The 10579-nt window shown below is 38.6% G+C and overlaps 1 pseudogene across 1 annotated transcript; it reads left to right on the plus strand.

Annotated features, from left to right (window-relative positions):
* The first annotated feature begins 283 nt into the window (after positions 1 to 283).
* Positions 284 to 8700, plus strand: LOC149167058 (longifolene synthase-like; annotated as a pseudogene). Its single transcript, XR_016260148.1, has 9 exons — positions 284 to 494; positions 610 to 793; positions 6586 to 6704; positions 6807 to 7034; positions 7128 to 7224; positions 7318 to 7410; positions 7574 to 7792; positions 8164 to 8305; positions 8431 to 8700. The product of XR_016260148.1 is annotated as a longifolene synthase-like (transcript).
* The last annotated feature ends 1879 nt before the right edge of the window (positions 8701 to 10579 follow it).

Consider the following 10579-nt stretch of genomic DNA (forward strand, 5'->3'; position numbering starts at 1 on the left):
TTGGATGGTACAAGCCAAAAAAAATATAAGTTAAAATATTAAGCACAAAATATTAACTTAATTGTTATAGGTTAGTTAAATATTAAATTCAATGTATTAATTTATACATTTATACTAGGTTAATGATTGATTTGTTATTATAAAAAATGGAAAACATTGACTTACTGCTCAATACATTATATGACGTGATTTTCGTTACCTTCACTCTCGCCCATCCAGCCATCCAGGGCTATAAAAAGTTTGTTCTCATTTGTTTGCTTCACCTTCGCCCAGCTAGCGATCCAGGCCTATAAAAGAGATTGTTCTCTTATCACTTCAATCGAACGGCTAAGACTTGTATTAACAGATACAAGATTGGATTAGGTGAAGTAATGGCTCAAATTTCTATAGGGGCACCACTATCTGCCGAGGTGAACGGATCCTCCATCAACACTCATCATCATGGAAATCTGTGGGACGACTATTTCATACAATCTCTTAAGTCGCCTTATGAGGTAACTGAATGTCAATAAATTATCTCAATCAGTGACGAAAAATCTATCTTTTATAATCTCTTCTTTATTTTGTATAATTTGTTTTTCAAAATGTATGGCATTGCATGGTAATCAGGCACCTGAATGTCATGAACGCTGTGAAAAGATGATTGAAGAAGTGAAACATTTACTTTTGAGTGAGATGAGAGATGGCAACGATGATTTAATCAAACGTCTCCAGATGGTTGACATTTTTGAATATCTAGAATTGATCGGCACTTTCACCATGAAATACAAACTGCTCTTGATTACGTGTACAGGTTAAATGTTTACACTCATCTCAAATATTTCTGCATACCCTTGATACACTGTTTACACTCTTTTTTAGAATGTAAAACATGGTTCTGCATACCCTTTTTGCTAATCGTCATCCGCTGTTGTGAGCAGATTTTGGAACGAGCTGGAAGGCATCGGTGTTGTTGGGAATTTTTTAATGGGAAAATACCAAAACCAATCAAGCAAATACCACAGAGCCAATGCTCTGTTCCATTTCTTCCAGGACCTTTGCACAGCGAAGCTATTAAAAACAAATGTACTCATAACAGTCCATTACAACAGCATAAAAAAAACACTTTCTATTGCTTAAAAAAAAATGTTACAAACTTCATCCTCTGCGCAGAGAGGGATTCACTGGAGAGACTCTGTCTCTCTCTCACTTCTGGTCTTCCACTGCTGTGGGTATTACAAAACCAATCTCATGCTATCTCTTGCTTTTGCGATGAGCAAGCAATACAATACATCCCTGTTTTCAAATTCTTTTCGCACTGTTGTGCGTTCTATTCATTCCAATGATATCTCGCACTGCTGTGCGTTCATTACAAATCCATGAGCTCTCGCACTGCTGTGCGTTTAAAACAAACAAAAAAAAACTAACCCACACCACTATGCGCTGCCGCAGTCACAATACACAACAAAAGAAAGACTACATAACCATTGCCACACACGGGCTTACATAGCCATATATAAAAACATATAAAAAAATGTGGCCCATAACCATATTAAATGGCCTCACCAAATTCTACGTAAAAACATATATAAAAAATAACATATGGGACGTATGCCCATTACCACATTAAAAGCCGCCACCTAATTCTACGTAGAAGCATTAAAATCATGTCGTTTCCTCCACGGCGGTCAACCACAAAACGACACAAAAAAAATTTCATTTTGACGCGGGCGGGGTCGGCTGACGTCACTTCAGTGCCACATGTCGCCACCTCATTCGTCGGGCCCGGTCGTTAAACTCTGCGCAGCTTCGCGGAGATCTGAGCCTGCAGACCCGATCCAACGCAATTCGCACACCACTCTTCCGCAACCAGCACGACCTTTAGCGGCCGGGGAGAGGGCGGTTTCGGCGCTCGTACATGGGACGCGTGGCACGCCCTGATTGCGGCGGCACCCTCGCTACGGAAACCGCTTTCAGCGAAAGGTGGTGCGGGGAGACCACGGTGGTTTTCCGAAAACCACCCTCTGCTGTTGAAATTACAATTTAACACTCCCCTTTAATTTCAACTGCTGGGCATTAGGACATACCCAAACACTTCCTCTCGTAGAGGGATTCCTCAGTACTGCTGTTACAAAGATATCTTCTTCACATAGAGGGATTCACCAACTGCTTCTGATTCAGTTCACAAACAAACAAAGTTGTCTTCCTCTTAATAGAGGGATTAACCTGAAACTGTGCTTAAGAGCACCTTCCTCATGACAGAGGGATTCACCATGTGACTGTGCTTAAGAGCACCTTCCTCATGACAGAGGGATTCACCTGTTATAAAAAAACATCTTCCTCTTAACAGAGGGATTTACCAAACTATGCTAAAGAGCATCTTCCTCTTGATAGAGGGATTCACCAATGGCTATGCTGAAAAGCATCATCCTCTTGATAGAGGGATTCACCAAATGACTGCTTCAAATGCAGTTCCAAAACAAACAATCATTGCACTGCTGTGTGTGCAAACTCATTACAATGTTCTTTTATGCTGCTGCATATTCTCTGCTGCACTGTTGTGCCATCTTCTTTGCTGCGTCTACCCCACACTGCTGTGTCTACGCTTGCACTGCTTGTGCACTTTTCAAAGACAAAATACTCTGTCTTTTATAGAACAATTACACTGTCCCAACTTACAAATTTACACTGCTGTGTGTAAATATTTCTTACATTCACTGTTGTTGCATATATTGCATTTCAATTCAATGAACAACACATTCATTACAGTTACATATACTGCTGTAAAGAAAAAAAATTTCTTTTACATGTGCTGCTGTCCATTACCTTTCATTTCTTCAACAAAAACTTCATGCTGCTGCATTTTTCATATTCACTGCTGTCCATACCCATAACCATAGACTGTCATCCCTGGGTTTTTATTTGCTGCTGCGTTGCCTCTGCAATTTGCACTGTGGCTGCCTTTTGTTTCATCATACTGCTGTGTGCCCATACACTAACTCCTGTTAACACGGGCTGCCCCTGTTCCTTTTTACACCTTTGCTTCACACAATCTTCATCTTCATTTTTTTTATTTTCATAATGCACTGTTGTGCAATTCCTTTCGATTTTCTGCTGCCACACACATTCTCATTCACCCATGTGCATTAAAAATCTGTTGTCCCTGTTTTTCTTTAGGCATTTCTGTGCATGTTGCATTGCATACAAAAAAAAATATTACATTTTTAACTGCTGTGTAAAAAAAATTTCATTGCATTCTCAGCCACTGGGCGTTTACGCTTTGCTGCGTTTTGCCTTCTTCTCATTTTCTTCTCACTGCTTTGCATTTTCATTCCCAATACAAAACATTTCCATCTGCTGTGTATTATACTCTCTCTGCTGTGAGTATGATCTCTCACATTACATAGAAGGAAACTACCTTCCATTGCTATGCATTTCAATGCATGTGCTCCATAAAAAAATTTCAAACTGCTGTTTTATGTTCTATCTTCCCACTGCTGTGAGGGTCTCCATGCTTTGCATGCTTTTCTTATTGCGCTGCTGCACTTCACATTTGAGCGCTTCCCCTTTTTCTTCTCTGCTTTTATGGCAGATTTAACTTCATATTTTTCCCTTATAAAAGGTCTTCATCAAAGAATGACTGTTAATACAGTTCAGCAAGTAAAAATTACAAGCTCCCCTTTAATGTGTGCTTGTCTTCTTTTGGCAGACTCTTCTTAAAACAAATTTAGATCCACTGGGGAGTTCAAGGGGTTTTCAGATTGCCTTTCCTTCCTTCTCCATACTTGTGTAACTTTCTTCTTTTGCATGGGTCTAGCTTGCGTAAGATCCCATGTTAAGTTACAATCTCGTGCCATATGCCCAATGTTATGACACTTAAAACATTCTACATTTTTCATGAATGACATTTCATGATTTCTTCTTGTGAAATTATTTCTTGGAGATTGTCGGGGACCACAACATCTATCTCCATGAAATGCTCTACAGTCTTTTGCCATATGACCAAAGTTTGAACAAGCATAACAATAACCAAAAAATGAACTTTGGTACCTGGGAGATGGAGGTTTTCTTGATGTACTTCTGAAGCCTTGCTGCCTTGAGATCCTTTGATGATAACCATTGCCTCTTGCCTCTTTGACATCAGCTACCTTTCTTCTTGGAGCTGGTTTTCTGCTTGAAGCAGGATTTCTTCTATTGCTGCCTTCATTTTTCTCCTTGCCTTTGCTGGAACTAGGAGCAACACACCTTTTTTGTGGCTTTTTCACATCTCCTTTGCTTAAAGCATCCTCATGCTTGTTTGAGGGTTCACCTACATACCCAAGTCCTGATTTATCAGATGGAGATCTGTGATAGCTGAGCATGTCATCCAAAGCTTGAGAGCTCTTCATGATCTTGTTCATCCCTTCAACCTTCTTCCTGAGGAGGACAATCTCTTCTTCTAACTTTTCACATTCATTATTTTTCTTTGCTAGTCGTTCCTCAGTTTCTTCCTTGCTACGACTAGCTTCAGCTGCTGCTATTTTGAAGGAGATAATATCTGTCTTTATTTTGGAGATTTCTTCATCTTTTGCTTGACTGCTCTTCATTTTCTTTTCAGCTCCTTGTGCCTGCTTCCTGGCTTCTTGTAGTTCGGACTTAAGGGAGGAGACCTCTACCTTGTACTGTCCAATCTCTTCTACAAGTTTGTTCACTCTCTTGTGTCTTTGTTCAAGTTCACTTGTCAAGACATCTGCCTGCTTCTTTGCACTATTCAGCTGATTTGTCATGGATATGACTTCTTCATGATGTTTCTTCTTGCATTGGTCAAGCTCCTTCTTAAGCTTGGCAAGTTCTTCATTCCTTTCTTTTACTTGAAGCTTGATGAGGTCAAGCTTTTCATTCTCAGCTTCTATGATGGGTTCTTCTTGACTCATTGTCATGGTCAGTGCTCCCTTTGCATGAAGGTCATGCAGTCTGTCCCATATATCCTTTGCTGATGTATATTTTCCTAGATTCTTCTTTACTGAATCAGGGAGTCCATCCAAGATAGTCTTTGTTGCTTGTGCATCATACTCCATGGATTCTTTATCCATCTTGCTGTCATCAATCACTGACTCCCAGACTTCAATCCCCTCAGACATTAGGAAAGCCCTCATCATTATTTCCCATACATCAAAGTTTCCATCAAACTTTGGGGTTTCAAATAAAATGTATTCAAATGGATTGCCTTCTATTTTAGTAGAGGAGGGAGACACATTTTTAGCAGGCTTGGAGGCTTTCTTCTTTGACCTCGCCATTCTTATCTAGGCTTTAAATACTTGACTGTGTTTTTTTAAATCACTGACTGTTTCTTCAACAGTAACAGAAAGGAAAGCTTGAGGAATACCTTAATCCTTTTCGCTGAGGCTTCACACTGCTGGAGAGGTTTGACTGCTGCAACAACACCTTCCTTCAGCTTCTTTGAGTCTTCAAAGAGCTTGAACCTGGCTCTGATACCACTGTTGGGAATTTTTTAATGGGAAAATACCAAAACCAATCAAGCAAATACCACAGAGCCAATGCTTTGTTCCATTTCTTCCAGGACCTTTGCACAGCGAAGCTATTAAAAACAAATGTACTCATAACAGTCCATTACAACAGCATAAAAAAAACACTTTCTATTGCTTAAAAAAAAATGTTACAAACTTCATCCTCTGCGCAGAGAGGGATTCACTGGAGAGACTCTGTCTCTCTCTCACTTCTGGTCTTCCACTGCTGTGGGTATTACAAAACCAATCTCATGCTATCTCTTGCTTTTGCGATGAGCAAGCAATACAATACATCCCTGTTTTCAAATTCTTTTCACACTGCTGTGCGTTCTATTCATTCCAATGAGCTCTCGCACTGCTGTGCGTTCATTACAAATCCATGAGCTCTCGCACTGCTGTGCGTTTAAAACAAACAAAAAAAACTAACCCACACCACTATGCGCTGCCGCAGTCACAATACACAACAAAAGAAAGACTACATAACCATTGCCACACACGGGCTTACATAGCCATATATAAAAACATATAAAAAAATGTGGCCCATAACCATATTAAATGGCCTCACCAAATTCTACGTAAAAACATATATAAAAAATAACATATGGGACGTATGCCCATTACCACATTAAAAGCCGCCACCTAATTCTACGTAGAAGCATTAAAACCATGTCGTTTCCTCCACGGCGGTCAACCACAAAACGACACAAAAAAAAATTCATTTTGACGCGGGCGGGGTCGGCTAACGTCACTTCAGTGCCACGTGTCGCCACCTCATTCGTCGGGCCCGGTCGTTAAACTCCGCGCAGCTTCGCGGAGATCTGAGCCTGCAGACCCGATCCAACGCAATTCGCACACCACTCTTCCGCAACCAACACGACCTTTAGCGGCCGGGGAGAGGGCGGTTTCGGCACTCATACATGGGACGCGTGGCGCACCCTGATTGCGGCGGCACCCTCGCTATGGAAACCGCTTTCGGCGAAAGGTGGTGCGGGGAGACCACAGTGGTTTTCCGAAAACCACCCTGCGCTGTTGAAATTACAATTTAACAGGTGTTGGATCAAGAGATTCCCTCACCAAAGATCTCCGCTGTTGGGAGCAGATTTTGGAACGAGCTGGAAGGCATCGGTGTTGGATCAAGAGATTCCCTCACCAAAGATCTCAATGCTACAGCCTTGGGATTTCGGGCTCTGCGACTCCATCGATATAACGTATCCTCAGGTGATACCTGCAACTGTTGATTTCTTATTAGGGGAGTTTTAATATTTTGTAAAAGCATAATAAAGTGACACACGTTTTATAATTATGTCTTGCCTTTAAAAGCTGTCTTGGAGGATTTCAAGAACGAAAATGGGCTGTTCTTCCACGGTTCCACTGTTGAAGAAGAAGAAGTAAGATGCATGTTGACGTTACTTAGGGCTTCAGAAATTTCATTTCCGGGAGAAAAGGTGATGGACGAGGCAAAGGCATTCGCAACAGAATATCTAAACCAACTTTTGACGACAGTGGATATCAAGGAAATAGGTGAAAGCCTTTTAATAGAGGTAACCAGTTTGAGTCTTGTCACGTGATCGTGTACTGTATTCTTGAATTTATAGTCGGCATACTCGAAACCTTGATTTGATATGATTACTGTTTTCCAAGTGAGGTATGCCCTGGATTTTCCTTCGCACTGCAGTATGCCGAGATGGGAGGCTGGGAGCTTCATCGAAATATTTGGACAAAACGATTCATGGCTGAAGTAATCACCTTGTTAATACTTCTGTAATTAGTTCTCAACTTCAATCACTAATTACTAAGAATGCTCAATCGCTTGTTCACCTACTTTTTTCAGGTCAACTACGAACAAAAAGGTTTTAGAGTTGGCGAAATTGGAATTCAATATTCTGCAATCCGCACATTAGAGAGAGTTACAGCTGGTTTCAAGGTGGTAGCTAGAGATTCGATATATTGAGAATTGTTGATATAATTTGATATCTTCCAGGAATGCGCAATGTACATAAAAATGCCCAATTCCAAGAATCTGCAATCAAATTAAAATACCCAATTTGTAGGTCTGCGTTCATGTGTATTATGTATTATGTGCACAGGTGGTGGCCGTCACAATCGGATATAGCGCAGCACAATTTCTATAGGAAGCGGCACGTGGAATATTACTTTTGGATGGTTATAGGCACGTTCGAACCGTAGTTTTCAAGCAGCAGAATTGCCTTCCCAAAAATTGCGACACTGATGACTGTCCTAGATGATCTCTATGATACTCGCGGAACGTTGGAACAACTAAAAATCTTCACAGAAGCTGTCAAACGGTGAGTTTAAGTTAAAATTGTAGAAACTCTCTTGGAGAAATAGGCAATCCATTTATTAGTAGTTTCTTAGTATATTCAAATCCAATACAAAAACATCAAGGGCTTTATTTTGTAATAGTTTCTGAACATTGATTGTTGTGTTTGCCCGACTGGTCAAGAATACCCCTAAACTATATCACAGAAAACATATTGTTAAGGGAGTAGGCCATAAATTATAAGTTATCAACAGCAATTATTGTAGTTACAGGTTGCGCAGCTTTTGATCTAAAATATTACTAAAGGAAAATTTGGGAAAGGTTTTTGTTTTTTTTGGGCATATACTTCGACAATTTTGAGTTTGTGTTTTATTCTTTTGTTTATGGCATTTACAGATGGGATCTTTCATTACAAGACCGTCTTCCAGACTACATAAAGATTACTCTAGAATTCTTCTTCAACACATCCAATGAATTGAATGCTGAAGTTGCTAAAATGCAAGAACGGGATATGTCAGCCTACATACGAAAAGCAGGCGTATGTATTTACGAAGATACAAAAAAACAACTAAAACATTTTGCAGAGAAATTACTATTAATATTCTTAATGAATTTGTAATATTCTTCTTAACTTATTCGTGTGTTCACTGATTGGCTGCTCAGTGGGAACGATACCTTGAAGGGTATATGCAAGAATCCAAATGGATGGCAGCTCGACATGTCCCTACCTTTGACGATTACATGAAGAATGGCAAACCCAGCACTGGAATGTGTATACTAAATTTGTATTCGCTTATGTTAATGGGGCAACTTGTACCTGACAACATTCTGGAGCAAATATTCCTTCCATCCAAGATCCATGAGCTTGTGGAATTGACGGGCATACTGGTCGACGACTCAAAGGATTTCCAGGTATATTATTTTAACGTATGACTAAGAATTTCCTATTCCAACGTATGAGACGGTTTTTCCTATTCCAACGAGGAGATGAAAAGCCAGATAACCAAAATCCTTATCGATCAAGTGCCCATCTGATATCTCACTCAAGATCGGATATCTCCGCTAATAATAAAAATAGTGAATAATAATAATCATAATACGGAGGACCCTAGAATGATTTTCGGGGTGAGAGAACCCTGTTCCTTTGCTATTCTCGTGGGTTACGTTGAATCGTATTTTCATGGTAAGTTTATTTAAAAAACTTCTTAATAATATATTGTTAAAAAAAAAGACTAAATGCTGGTTCTATTTTGTGTTATTATTTGCATTGATGTTGACCGTCACTTGGACATCGAGTTCGTTATTTTGTGTTATTATTTGGATTGATGTTGACTTTCACTATGACATTGAGTTCAATAGCCACATTCGTATATATATTGTTTTTATAGTTAATAATTTTAATATTGCTAAATTAAAATTTATTAAGTTTATAGATATATTTTTTAAATTTAGAAATTATTGGCCAGAGTTTTAAACTTCATTTTCAAGTGTGATAAACAATGGATCAATAAATATATATATATATATTATCGAGGAATATTTGTTGTCCAAAATAAATTTGGAAAATTATTAAATCTCTTTTAAATAATTTATATTAAAAAATAATGTAAATTTATGATAATATAAAATATTAATCAATTTTTCATTTGTTAATTTTTTGGGATAAATTTTATGTTAAAGTGACATTGATTATATAATAATGTTTTGTTTTTGCTATTTGATTATATAATTTAAAAAACTAAATTAGAAATTACTTAATAATGTCATTAGCATTCCATGATGTAATTGTAACACTTCTTCATCATACACATTGTTTGACCTATAAAAGAAAATTAAAATGTAATTTATTATAATTCACAAGGTAAATCATTCTTTTTCTTTTACTTATACAACTTGAATCCTAATAATATACCTTGCTCGCTAAGGTTTGCAGGGCTGTCTTATCACACCTAATTGGGTAATTTTTCAACACTCGTAGAGGTCAATATTAGTTTCCAGCGACGTTCTTTGTATTAACCTTATCTCCCTTGTAAACCGACTTAATATTACACCGTTAAGTTTGGGGTTCATTTACACTTTAGAATAACTATTAGGCTTTGGCGGCATACGTGGGAGTTTTATAGTTTGTATCCTCCGCGACTTAATGAATTAAAGGGTGAGTTGTAACTCCCCAGCTCCAAAGAACCTTCGAGATGGTGAAGGTCTTGTCGATGATCATTCAAGGGGCAGTACAACTGTCTCTCTTGCAGTCATTCATCGGATAGGGTTCCCAGAGCCCCAGCTCGTAAGGGTAACCTAACCTATTCAGTGAGATTGTGTACCCTACATTTCACCCAACACACTTAAAAGATTTCCGGAGAAATAACACTTTTTTCACTACTCTTGATGATCGACTCTAGCTGACCTGTCGGGACTACCCTTCACGCCCCAAATTCCTTTAACAAAGTCCTTAATACATTCTTTATTTGTTGAAGGGTTTGCCCGGTCCTGAAATTAGTAATTTTTTAACGCATTTTACAGATTAGTGAAAGAACTAGCTATAAGTATTGCTCTTCCCTTTAGCAGTGCCTCCTTATGTATTACTTACCACTCTAACTATTTTACTCAAATATTCGAGAATTTAGGCGGAACCTGTTCTTTCTACGGGGCTTGCTTCAGACGCTCATATGCACCTAGATTTAGGTACCTATTTATGAGAAATTTGGATTGTTCCACCAAGGGTTTTCTCTTACCCTTACCTAGTGGAACTAACTAATTCCAAAATATTAGCTCTATTTTTATTTCCTTATACAAATCTTTAACAATGTTCTTA

This window comes from Pinus tabuliformis, chromosome 5_1 (genome assembly GCF_031772625.1).
Source record: "Pinus tabuliformis cultivar Carrire ecotype Pingquan chromosome 5_1, CPIR1, whole genome shotgun sequence".
In the NCBI taxonomy this organism is placed as follows: Eukaryota; Viridiplantae; Streptophyta; class Pinopsida; order Pinales; family Pinaceae; genus Pinus; species Pinus tabuliformis.